We start from the raw sequence: 13,202 nt of genomic DNA on the forward strand, positions 1-13,202 counted from the left end.
ATTTCTTGCCTCAAAGCTGGGAGCTGCGCTGTGCAGATCACAGGGGCTGGGGTCGCAGAGCGAGACACAAAGGGAGCTGGGACTTGAGAGACACACACACACACACCCCTCCCCCCCCCCCCCCGCCCCTGCTTTCCTTACCAGACAAGGACATTCCTGGGGTTTGACAGCAGTGGGCTCCTTTTTCCTCCTCACAACCCCTGATCCTCCTCCAGCCCCCATTCCTCACCTCCCTCCTGTGGATGCAGCTGTTTCTTGCAGCTTAAGCTTAATGGAAAGTGGCAAGAACAGGGCTGGGATTATTGGAGCTTCTTTGCTACTCGCCCTGATATTCACATTCCTTCCCTCACCCTCCCTTTTTCTGGCCAATTCCGTACTTATGCAGCCTTTGCTAGTGGGTGAGCTGAAGAACAAAAATAATCCTTCCCAGTGGTCCGGAGCTGTACAGAGAGCTTTCATGGTCCTTATCTCATCGGAGCCCCACAAACGCCCCGGGGGAAGAAGGTACCATTACCCCCTCATAGAGAGAAGGAGTTGGTTCTCAGAGAGGTTACATACCTGGCTGGGGGCTACACCTCTAACCCATGTCACCTGTCCCCAGACTCACCGTGACTCTGACCCTAAGTTACTGATGGAGCCTACTTCCCCTCCACGACCTTGTTTAATCCTGACAGCAACTCCAATGTGGTCTTACTCCTCCTTCACAGAGGAGGCACCGGAGACCCAGAGGTTAACTATTTGTCCAAGGTCATGCAGGTGTTAGGGGCGGAATCTATCTGAATCCAACTGGCGGTGCTAATAGCACCGAAAAGGAAACTGAGAAGTCCTCTGCCCAAGATCACACCATTCTTACGAGGCAGCCCCAGAATTCAAATGCAGGTCCGAAATCCCCAAGCCCTGTTTATTTTTTTCCAATTGCTCCACTGTCTGCCCCAAGAACCTGTGGTGTGTGACTCATTCATTCGGGTCCAGGGCGTTCTCAAGGACAAAAGCTGTCCTGCTGTTGGATTTAATTCTTCGCTCAAGCTGTGTTCCCCTGGCTGACCTCTCCCTATTCACACCTCTCCCTCTGTCTGCCACCATTTCCTGTCACCCCCTCCCCAGCTTCTGGGTTCAGCTCCTCTCCCTTCTCTGAGTTTGGGGACAGCCAGGTCTCTAATAACCCATGGGATGACTTGGAAAAGAATGAGCAGGGGGCCCTGTCCCCATCTGGTCTCACCACTCTCGTCCAGCATCAGAAAGGGTAGTCTTCTGAGCTCCTGGGGTGGGAAGGAAGGCCCTGGAGAGAAAACTGCTCCAATCCTGGGAGCACACAGGCATTGCTGCCCTGTGGCCCCTGAAGGCTTTTCTGAAGAGAGTGGCCTAAAGTGCTGGTTGGGCCGGGACAACATGAGCCCTAAGACTGAGCACGATGGGGCAAGGAACCTGGGTCTTTCATCTGCCCCTGCCCCCATTCATCTACTGCTCCCCAAATCCACCTTGGGTGGCTCTAGCAGATAATCACAGGTACATCAAGGACTTAGCTCACACTTATACTTACTTCCTAAGGTTGGAAGGAAGACAAAATATTCATAAGCAAAGAAAATGAGAAAGGAAAGGAGTAAAGTTTGGCTGAGTAAAGTTAATTTTGAACCTGGGTTGCTAGGAACTTGGCCATTCTAGATACAGTATTATTTTCTTCCGGAGTAGATAATAGAAAGAGACAGAGTCCCTACTGAAGAGCTGAACACTTCATCAATTTTTTTGAAAACTGAAATCTAATAAATATTTCATAAAACTATTCACAATTTTACTGTTCAATGTCCATGTAGTTGTGAATAAAGAGGATAAGTATGTTTCATGTATGTTATATCTAGACCCACAAATATAAAAAGAATAATATAAATTATTTAACACTACAAATGTCCCGCAGCTACCATGTACAATGTGCAAATACTATACTAATTCTTGAGTATCTCCAGTAATGGGAACTCAAAGAAGAGCAAGAAATGGGATGCCCAGCACTCCTGGGAAATACGCGGCATGCAGGAATCTATTGCGGTCATGGTGTCTGGGAGGAAGGATTTGACAAGTCCATTTTCTTTTCTCTTAGCTAAGCACTCTGACAACTCAGTTCCTCCCTCCACTCCAAAACCAGGTCTGTCTCCAAGTTCCCACTGACTCAATCCACAAAACTTCAGAGTGTTTAGATGTATTTTTTTTCTTCTGAAAGCATAGGGCAAGGTATATGGAGAAGTGTTTCTCTGGGGTAGTCTCAGGAGTATGTGTTTAGGGTGACCAGTTGTTCTGAGCCAGCACTGAGTGCTGAATCCCAGTGACAGAAACGCCCCTGAGTTTTTAATAGGTTTCGTTTTTTGTGATATATGGTACTTTCTAAAGCACGAAGCCCAGGGCAGGGGATTCTCTTGCCCAGGTCTAAGAGAGAAGATCTTATCTTATATACCCCACTAGAGGCCCGAAGCATGAAATTCGTGCAAGGGGCTCGGCCCTCACAGCCCCAGCTTCATCCAGAAGGTCACCGGGAAGGTCATCCAGAGGACATCCAGAAGGTCGTCAGCTGTTGGTCTAATTAGCATATTACGCTTTTATTATTATAAATGGTGCCTGGTCCAGGAAGTCAGGAAGGCCTCACAGATGTACACCTGAAACTAATATAATATTGAAGGTCAACTGTAATTGAAAAATAAATTTAAAAATAAAATTTAAAAATAATACCTGCCAAGTACAAGGCAGATAAAAATTACAATAAAAAATATAGTGGAAAGAACACAAACTTTGAGTTTACACAGAATTGAGTAAAATACCAATCCCAGCAGATATTTCATTTACCAAATGGAGAGTATAATAACTTGAGTAGATGATAAGAAGGGTTAACATTTTATGTAATGCCTGATACAAAGAAGGTTTTTAATAAATGACTATTATTATTGTTACTATGATTATTAAAATATAGAAGTTGAATATTTTCTCTGTATCTAACTTTTCCTTTAAAAGAACCTACGTTCTTTCCTCTTACAAAGTTATGCCAAAATTAGCTGTCAGTTACATAATTCAAAACTGAGTCTTAAGTCCTATTCTATGTAGAAACACTAGTACATATGAATTGCTACTTTAATAGATTTCCCAAATATGATTTTTGTTATGCAGATCGTTTAGGATTCATTGTGTCTGTTTTACCACATCCTATCACGTTTACAAAAATATATTTTTTTAATGCTTTCAGAGAGGAAGGGAGAGGGAGAGAGATAGAAACATCAATGATGAGAGAATCATTGATTGGCTGCCTCCTGCATGCTCCACACTGGGGATCAAGCCCACAACCCGGTCATGTGCCCTGACTGGGAATCGAACCGCAACCTCCTGGTTCATAGATCAACACTCAACCACTGAGCCGCGGGCCAGGCTCCTGTCACTTCTTTATTACACGTTCTGTGAGACAGCTTCCCTGTAGAGTGTCTTAACATGATACTGTCTATTGTTCTCTTGGCACCAATATATTATATACACATTTTTTAAATAAATAAATAATTTTTTTAAAGATTGAATAAGGCAAAGAGTTGGGGGAGGGAGGCTGCCAGATGAAGGGCATAGAATGTGCAGAGACAATGAGGCAAATGAGAGTGTGATATCTTCAGGAAACTAGAAGGAGACCTATTTGGGCCTTGTAAGTCAGCACTTAGTCTTAAGGACAATGGGAAAGAGAATAGTGAAGAGGTTGTTTTTTCCTTCTTTCCTTTCTTCCATCTTTCTGCCTCATTCTTCCTTCTTTCTAACACTCATACAGTGATTACTATATGCCAGGCACTGTTCTAAATGATATATATATATATAACTCGCATAATAAACTCATTTAATTCTAATAATTACCCTACAAAGTAGGCTGTTGCAATGTAACAGTTGAAAAATCAAGTCAGTGGACTGGAGAAAGGTTGGTGGATTAAAACATTATTTAGGTTAGTCACGGGGGAAATACAAATCAAAACTATAAAATACCATCCACTAGGTTGGCCATGATTTTTTTAAAAAGGGCAATGACAAGTGTTGGAATGTAAAATAGTGCAGTTGCAGCAAAAATAGTTTTTCCCCTCAAAAAGCTGAACGTAGAATTATATCACCTGGCAAATTCACAGTATATTCTCAAAAGAATTGAAAACAGGTAAAGTTTGTACAGAAATGCTCATAGCAACATTATTCACAGTTGACAAAAAGTGGAAACAAGGCAAATGTCCATGAGCAGATGAATGGATAAGCAAAATGTGGTGTATACATACTATAGGCCATTATTCAGCCCTAAAAACTGGTGAAGCCCTGATCCATGCTTCACCGTGGATGAGCCTTGAAAACAGTACGCTGAGTGAAAGAAGCCAGACACAAAAAGTCACAAACCAAACATTGCATGGTTCCATTATATGGAATGTTTAGAACAGGACAATCCATAGAGACAGAAAGCAGACTGGTGGTTGCCAGGAGCTAGGGAAAGGGAGGGATGGGGAATGACAGCCTAATGGGTAGGAGATTTCCTTTGGGGGTGATGACAGTGTCTTACAACTAAATAGAGGTGATGGTTGCACAACATTGTGAATATACTAAATGCCAATAGACTGTATGCTTTTAAATGTTTACTTTCATGTTATGTGAACTTTACTGCAATAAATAAAATCAAAAAAAGTTATTTAGGAGGCGGAGTCAATGGATGGCAATTGATGGCAATTGATCATTGGTGATTGATGTATAGTATGGTGGTCTGGTGGAGAAGTAGAAGAAGAAGTCAAAAATGACTCCCAGGTGGCTAACTTGAGCAAATGGAAGGTTGACTCCATTTACTGAGATGGGAAAGGCAGAAGAAGGAGCAGATAGCTAGGAGATGATGACCTCCATTTTGAATATAACAAATTGGAAGTGCTGAGACATTTAAGTCTGGAGTCAGAAAAAAAAAGTCCAAGACACAGATATTTGGGAGTCATCAACATAGCACCATAAATTGACACTATGAGAGTGAATCACACTCAATATCTAAGGGTTTGATCAAGGAAGAAGAACTAAATTTGTAAGTTTAAATTAACCATGTTAAAAAGATACATCTGGCCCAGTCCAAGTGGCTCAGTGGTTGAGCATCAACCTATAAACCAGGAGGTCATGGTTTGATTCCTGGCCAGGGCATGTGCCCAGGTTGTGGGCTCAATTCCCAGTAGGGGATGTGCAGGAAGCAGCCAATCAATGATTCTCTCTCATCATTGATGTTTCTGTCTCTCCCTCTCCCTTCCTCTCTGAAATCAATAAAAATATTTTTTTAAAGGTACATCTGATAAGGGGCTGTTATTCAAAACATACAAAAACTCTTAAAACTCAACAAGAAAATAATCTAATTTTAAAATGGGCCAAAGACCTTAACAGACACCTCACCAAACATATACAGATAACAAAAAAGCATATGAAAAGATGTTCCACATCATATGTCATCAGGCAAATGCAAATTAAAGCAATAATGTGATACTCTTACACACTTATTACAATGGCCAAAATCTGAAACACTGAAAACACCAAAATATAGCAAGGATGTGGAGCCACAGGAACTCTTACACATTGCTGGTTGAAATGCAGAATGGCACAGCCACTTTGGGTACTAAGAACTAAACACACCCTAGAGCCCCTTGATATTTACCCAAAGGCGTTGTAAGCTTACATTTACACATGAATAGCAGCCTTCTTCATAATTGCCAAAACTTGGAAGCAACGAAGACATCATTCAGTTAGTGAATAAAGTGTGGTACATCCAGGCAATGAATATTATTCAGCACTAAAAAGAAAGGAGCTATCAAGCCATGAAAAGACACGAAGGAGCCTTAAACGTAGATTGCTAAGTGAAGGAAGGCAATCTGAAAGGCTACATACTGTATGATTCTAACTGTATGACAGTCCAGAAAAGGCAAAACTATGGAGACAATAAAAAGATCTGTGACGGTGGGGGAGAAGGGTTATGAATAGGAGGAGCACAAAGGATTTTTAGGACAGTGAAAATACTCTGTATGATCTTATAATGATAAATATGTATATCATTATACATTTGTCCAAACCCACAGAATGCACAATATCAAGAGTGAACCCTAAGGTAAATTATGGACATTGGGTGGTTACAATATGTCAATGTTGGTTCACCCTTGGTGAAAAATGTACCACTCTTCTGAGTAATATTGACAATGGGGAGGCTATGCATGTATGGGGCAGGATAAATATGGGAAATCTCTGTATTATCCTTTCTGTATTATCCTCTCAATTTTTTAAAAATATGTGTTTTTATTGATTTTCTAGAGAGAGAGGAAGGGAGAGGGAGAGATTGAAACATCGATGACAGAGAACATCAACATCGATCAGCGGCCTCCTGCACACCCCCCGCTGGGGATCGAGCCTGCAACCTGGTCATGTGCCCTGACCAGAACTGAACTGGTGACCTCCTGGATCCTAGGTGGATGCTCAACCACTGCACCACACCAGCTGGGCCATCCTCTCGATTTCATTGTAAACCTGAAACTACACTACTAAAAAAAAATATTCTTAAAAGTTAGTATGTGTCAACAAATATCACAGAAATACAAGATATTTTAAAAATTAATATAAATTTAAAAATATGAAATCTCTGTGCTCAAGGATCTTGGAATCTAATTGGGAAAACAAAACTAACACATAAAACAATAAGCGCATGTACAATACCTCTCAAGATGTGTAACGTATTATGTCAAAAACCACCAATTCGCCTTTCACTTCTCTACATGCATCCAGCCACATGTTGAATCGGCTGCTGTTCCCTGAAAATGCCACATTCTCCCTTCTGTGCCTGCCATTTTGCTGTTTTATAGCCATTTCGCTGTTTTATGGCCAACCCAGTGAGTGAGAAGTGGCACCCCGTTGCGATTGTGACTTGCATTCTCTGCTGACTAACCTAAACGACTTAACTCTGACCTGTTATATTACAACAGCCTACTTCATAGGGTACAAATTGGGATGAAACAAGTTAATATGTAAATCCACACAGAAAGATTCGGTCGAAGCATCCCTATGTCATTGAAGAGTTCCGGTGCCTTCCCAGACAAAGTTCAGTGCTTCCTCCTATGGCAAAGGGATCCATTGCCTAAAGCGCCCCTGGAGGTTCCAGTACCAGCCATGGTTGAGAACCACCAGGTTGGGATCCCGGAGTCGTGTGGGGCACTAATTAAAACAGTGGGTTTGTCGGCCCAGCCCCAGATCTATGGAAACAGAATTTCCAGGAGAGAGGCCTGAAAATCTATATTCTAAAACAAGTACCCACAGGTGATTCCTATGACCAAGCCTGTTTAGGAAACCCCGATCTAGGGCAAATCAAAGGTCAGTAAACACAGGACAGTCTGAAACTAGATAATTTGGTTGCAAAACACAATTTTCTTGCAGCCTGACTCCGGAAAGATAAGCTTACCCATTTTTGGCTGATAACCCACGGCAGGGAGGCTGCTCCTGAGACCAGCTCCCCACTGGAATCCAGGAATCCATGGTGAGGTGTGGAGACTGCCCATCTGCCACCCTTTGCCGTTACAAGTGCCCTGACACTATGAAATCTAGACTTCGGTGTGAGTCCCAGAGACCCTGAGCTGCCCCTTCCATTAGTCGCTATTTGCGGCTCTTCCTTTTTGGTGAAATCATAATACTCCTACTAAGTGCAGGAAATGTTACAAATGCTATTTCACCACTAATCCTCACAGCATCTGTTGCTCAGAGACATAAGGAGCTTGTCCAAGGTCACACACCTTATACAGTGGGGCCTTGACTTAGAGTTTAATTCGTTCCAAGACCGAGCTCATTAAGGAGCTCGTTAACTCAAATTACTCTATCAATTCAATGCAAAAAATCGGCTGAGAGACAGCTGGTATCTCAAAAAACTCGTTAGTCGGGACTCTCGTAAGTCAAGGCCCCACTGTATTGGTGATTCAAACCCATGTGATTGCAAAGCTGTGGCACCTTCCATTCTGCCTCTCAAAACGTACTTCTCTACCTCCAGTTACAGTTCACCAGACTATTTGGCTTGTTGCTAAGCCTTCCTAGCCATATCCAGTAATTTCAGAACTGGAGCTCCACAATACCTGGGACCATTCTGCCTAGAGCAGGGGTGGGGAACGTGCAGGCCTGCGGGCGGTATAAGGCCAGAGCAATCATTTGGTCTGGCCCTGCCCAGGCCTTAGAGGTGAGTTAACTAAATGTTTGACCATTTAAAGCAGGTTAATTTTTAAGTTGGTAATTTTGTATGGCCCAAAAATGATGTTATAAATATCCAAATGGTCCTTGGCAGAAAAAAAGGTTCCCTACCTCTGGCCTAGAGGAATCCCAGGGAGAGAATCTGGGGGCCTTTGGGAAAGGGGAGTTCCATGAGACAGAAGCAAAGGGGATGATGCTAGCAGCTAGCTCTGAGCACAGATGGCCACACTTTCCCATTCCACCCCCGTCACTACATCCTCCTAGAACTGAATGAAGCTGGAAGAGGATATCACCTCAGCACTGGGTAGCAGGAAAGAAGTTGACCTCTGAGAGGGAGATAGCAGGGGAGGGGTTAGAGCCAGGGGAAAAATGGGAGGGGGTACCTGTCCCTAGCAGGAACAAAAGGCAGAAAAGTTTCCAGCCATTGCAGGCTAGTCTTATGACTCTACCATGCTGGCTAAGAGAGCCAGCGTTTACAGGGCTCCAGAAATTTATAATGTTTCGGGATGAGTATCTAGTTTGTCCACAGGGAAGCCATTGGTGGACAGAAGCTGACCCTGAAGGAAGGCCATGGGGCCTGGAGGACCTCAGGATGGAGGCTAAAAGAACTGTATGCTAGGAAAAGTGCCAAGCCAAGATGAAGAAGTCTGCCCCACGAGGTGCTTCCCTCACAGGCCTCTCCACAGGCCCCTGGCAGTGATCAACACCTCCCCTGCCCCAAATCTCCCACCTCCACCAGTAATCTCACATTCTAATTGAAAACATTGTGCTTGCACACAAAAGCCGTTTTATGGCACCTCATCTACACTGCTACCCCCAGCTCATCCTAGATAGAAAAGTGTGGAGCTACCACGAGCCCGGTTGTCTTCTGGAGGACGTGGAGAGGGATTCTGTGAGTTTCTTGGCGTGTTGCAAGGGAGAAATCTCTCTCCTATTGTGATGGGGGTCAGCCAGAGACTTCTGACCTGACATGGTACCAGCTATAGCTGAAGGAGGAGGAGAGGACAGTGACAAAAAAAACACTGTAGAATGCAACAGGCCTGGGAAAAGACTTCTTGGAAAAGAAGGGGCTGGCAGTGACTAATAGTCCTCCAGCTTCAGGATGGACATTACAGACCACGTGGAAGTTAAAACCAGATATGGTTAAAAAAAAAAAAAAAAAAGACTTCCCAATGGGGAGGTAGGAACCAAATGCTACAACTAACGTCACCTCCTCTGGAGAGGGGCGGGGGGAGGTATTTCTAAGGGGAAAAGAGCTCTTCGGCTAACAAGCCTTAAGAGAAGGCATGTCTTGAGGTAGGAGAAGGGCCTACATGAACTTTGAAGTTACTGTCACACGAAGGTCCACTATGATGCTCACTCTCACTGTCTCCTTGACACCACAACTCCCTCCACCCCAACTGAGTCTCTCCTTCTGAAGCACCTGGCTGGCTGGCTATCTGCTATTTCTGCTTTTTCGGGAGGGAAGAGCTGGGTGTCTTCCCCTTCTCAAGGTCACAGCTGTCTGGGCTGGAAGGAAATCTGCTCCTTCCCCCCCCCCCCCTTTTCTGGGTGTTTGACCCTAGGGATTAGCACAACACATGGCAAACTACCTAAATGAGTCTCATCTATCTCATCCATTCCGTGCCTTTATTGAGGACTACTAAATGTCAGAAGCTGGTAATACACTAGTGAGAACAATAGACATAAAGCATAGTCTTGTCCCAGTGGCCCTGAGGCTTCAGAAGACCCCAAAACGGAGGTCCTCTGTGTTTATACACTCATAGAAATATTTCCAATACCTATAACCAACAAAGGACTCATATTTTAAATATATGAAGAACTCCTTTCACATTTGTAATACCTTAACTAATAATAAAAAAAAAAAAGAACTCCTTCAAAGCAGTAAGACAGAAAACCTGAGAAAACTGACCCCCAAAATGGATAAAATACTTGAACAGATATCCAAGTGGCAAATAAATATATGAAAAGATGTTTAACGTCATTGGTTATCAGTTAAATGCAATTTAGACCACAATGAGATACCACTACACACCACCGTAATGGCTACAAATTTTTTTATCTTTTTAGCCTGACAATACAAAGTGTTGATGAGGATGTGGAGCAACTGGAACTCTAAGATACTACTGTCAGGAGTGTAAATTAACATGAGCACTTTGGGAAATTATTTGGTAGATTTACTAACACTTAAACATATGCCTACTCTATCACCCAATAAGTCTGTTCCTAGGTATATATCATAACAGAAATATAAGCATACATATACCAAAGGACACGAACACAATTGTTACAGCAGCACCCTATATAATAAAAGCCTAATATGCAAATTGTCCCCTCGGGTGGTCTTTCGACCAGGAGACCAACGGGGAGACTGGGAGTTCGGCCACTTGCTATGACATGCACTGACCACCAGGGGGCAGCACAGATCATGGTGGGCGTCAGCGATGTGGTGCTGGCAGCAGGTGGCAATGGAGGTGCTGCTGACCCCGATGGGCCCCAATGAGAGTGGGACCAGCGGGACTGTGGTGGGATGGTGGAGCAGGTGAGGGGGGCAGTGCCAGGCCAAGGCGAGGTGCCAGGCGGGGCTGTGGAGCTGTGAGGCTGGGGGTGCCAGCTGCGGCCCTATCTCCATAGACCACCCAGAGGGACCCCACCCGTGCACGAATTCATGCACCGGGCCTCTAGTTATTCATAAGAACCCAAACTGGGGACATCCCAAATGTCCATTAGTAGAATAACAGACGAATAAACTGTGGTATATTTACTTAATGACAAAATATACAGCGATGAAAATGAATTAGCTAATGCTGCCACAATGTTATGCATTAATTTTACAAACATAATAGTGAGAGAAGCCAGGCACAAAATAACACCGACTGAATGGTTTCATTTATATAAAGTTCAAAAGCACACAAAAGTAATCTATGGTGTTAGATGGGGATTACCTTTGGGAAGGAGGGTGGGGAGTGACTGGATATAATGGGATAGAAGGAGGGCTTCCAGGGTGCCAGTAAGATCTAATTCTGATCTGGGAGGCGGTTAGATGTGTATGTTCACTGTGTCATAACCTCTTGGCCTGTACACGAAGGCTTTGTGCACTTTCCCATGTCTGGTATACTTCAATTAATTCTTTTAAAAAATAACCCTAGCCGGTTTGATTCAGTGGATAGAGCATCAGCCCAAGGACTGATGAGTCTCAGGTTCGATTCCGGTCAAGGGCACGTAAGCAACCAATTGATGTGTCTCTCTCACATTGACATTTCTTTCTTTCTCCCCGCCCCCTTCTACTCTCTCTAAATATCAACGGTGAGGATTAACCAAAATAAATTTTAAAATTCTTTAAAAAAAGAAAACCCAGGAGACGGAACTGTTTTCAGTGTGTGTGTGGGGGGGGGGGGGGGATGGAAGGTGGGAAAGGAATGTGAGGGAAATCAAGATTACGTAGAGGTGGCTGAGCTGTGGCACCATTACAAGAGGGCATGAGGACGGTTGAAGGGAGAAGGGCAGGAATCGTCGCTAACACCTCACTGAAAAGTCTCCGGGTACATCAGCCCTAATTCCCCACCAACCCTACACCTCCTATTCAAAAACAGAACCTTTGGGGCAAAACCCAATGTTTCCCACTTCTATCTCCAGGCTGAGAGACCCAGTGTTTGAAGCCAAAAGTGCGGCTCTACGACTAGGTCCCGCGAAGACCGCAGGCCATTGGTGCGAATGTCCTAACAGCTAAACTGGAATGATCGCCAATACTGGAGTGGGAGGTTGTAGGTGTTGCTATCCTTGCCCAAAGGAATTACCTGGTGGCTGTGTTCTCTCTCGCTCTCTCTCCCTCTCTTTCTGAAAGGGATGCCAAAAGCGTCATACCCAGCCCTGCGTTCTCCTCCGCCCCCTCCCGCCCCGCACACCTCTACTCTAAGCCCCATCCAGAGGTCTGAAGTCACGCTCCCGTGGCCCCTGAGCCACTTTCCGGGAGGAAAAGGACAGGAAGGAACCACTGGTCACAGGTTCCACTGACCAGAGGGGAAAACCCGAGGGTGGCGGTTCCTTTTCGCAGGGTGGGGGGGGGGGGGGCACACCCCCTGCACAAAAACACCCCAGAGCACTGGTCCGGCATCTGCGTCGGAGAGGCGGAGCTGCCCCGGGGAGGAAGCGGCCCCAGGCTGGAGGGGAACACCCCTCTTTGATCCCACGAGGTGCGTCAGGGAAAGTTAGATTTCGTTTGGCCCGGGATGGAGACGCCTCTGCCCACGCTGCCACCGGGACCAGAGGAAGCCGGGCTCCGCTCCGCCCCGACCTCAGGTGGTGCGCGTGTGACCCCAGCCGAGAGCCTGACCTCTTTTCCCTCCCGCCCGCCCATCCCCACCCCTTTCAAGGCCGGGACTTTATTAAGGCCGGTTCCGTCCGGGCTGAGCCATCGGCTTAGAAGAAGGCGGGATCTGGCGGAAGCTCGCGGCGACCAGGCAGCCGGAGAGGAGCCGTGACCAAGAACGAGGTAGGGACGGTCCTCCCCGAGGACGGAGCGCGGGAGCTCCGCGGGAGTGTCCCCGTCTCCCCGCAGGCCGAAGCCCCGAGGAAGCGCTCGGGTAGCCAGAGCAGGCGCGCCCTGGGCGCACGCCTTTCGGGGGCGAGGGAGGCCCCGGGAGCGGTGGGCCGGCCCGAAGGAGATGGCACCGCGCGGCGATCGCCGGGCAGCGGGCACCGGGACCGTGGCCGAGGGGCGCAGGGACCCGCGCGAGCGCCGCGCGGCGGGGACCGCCCGCTCCCGGTTCCCGTCACCCGCGCCCCGGGTTCCCCGACGCCCCGCCTCCCGTTGCGCAGCGAAAGAGAGGGCCCGGGAGAGGCGGGGCCCGCCCCTCCTCCGTCCCTGATTGGTGGCTGCTGCTGTCCGTCCAGAATCTATTTTTGATGGAGTCGGGGGGGCCACCCAGGGTGCCCCAGATCACGTTTGCCACTAGCAGCCAACCAGTCGGGCCCGAGTCCGC

The sequence above is a fragment of the Myotis nattereri genome (assembly GCF_964212035.1).
Source record: "Myotis nattereri genome assembly, chromosome: 18".
Lineage (NCBI taxonomy): Eukaryota > Metazoa > Chordata > Mammalia > Chiroptera > Vespertilionidae > Myotis > Myotis nattereri.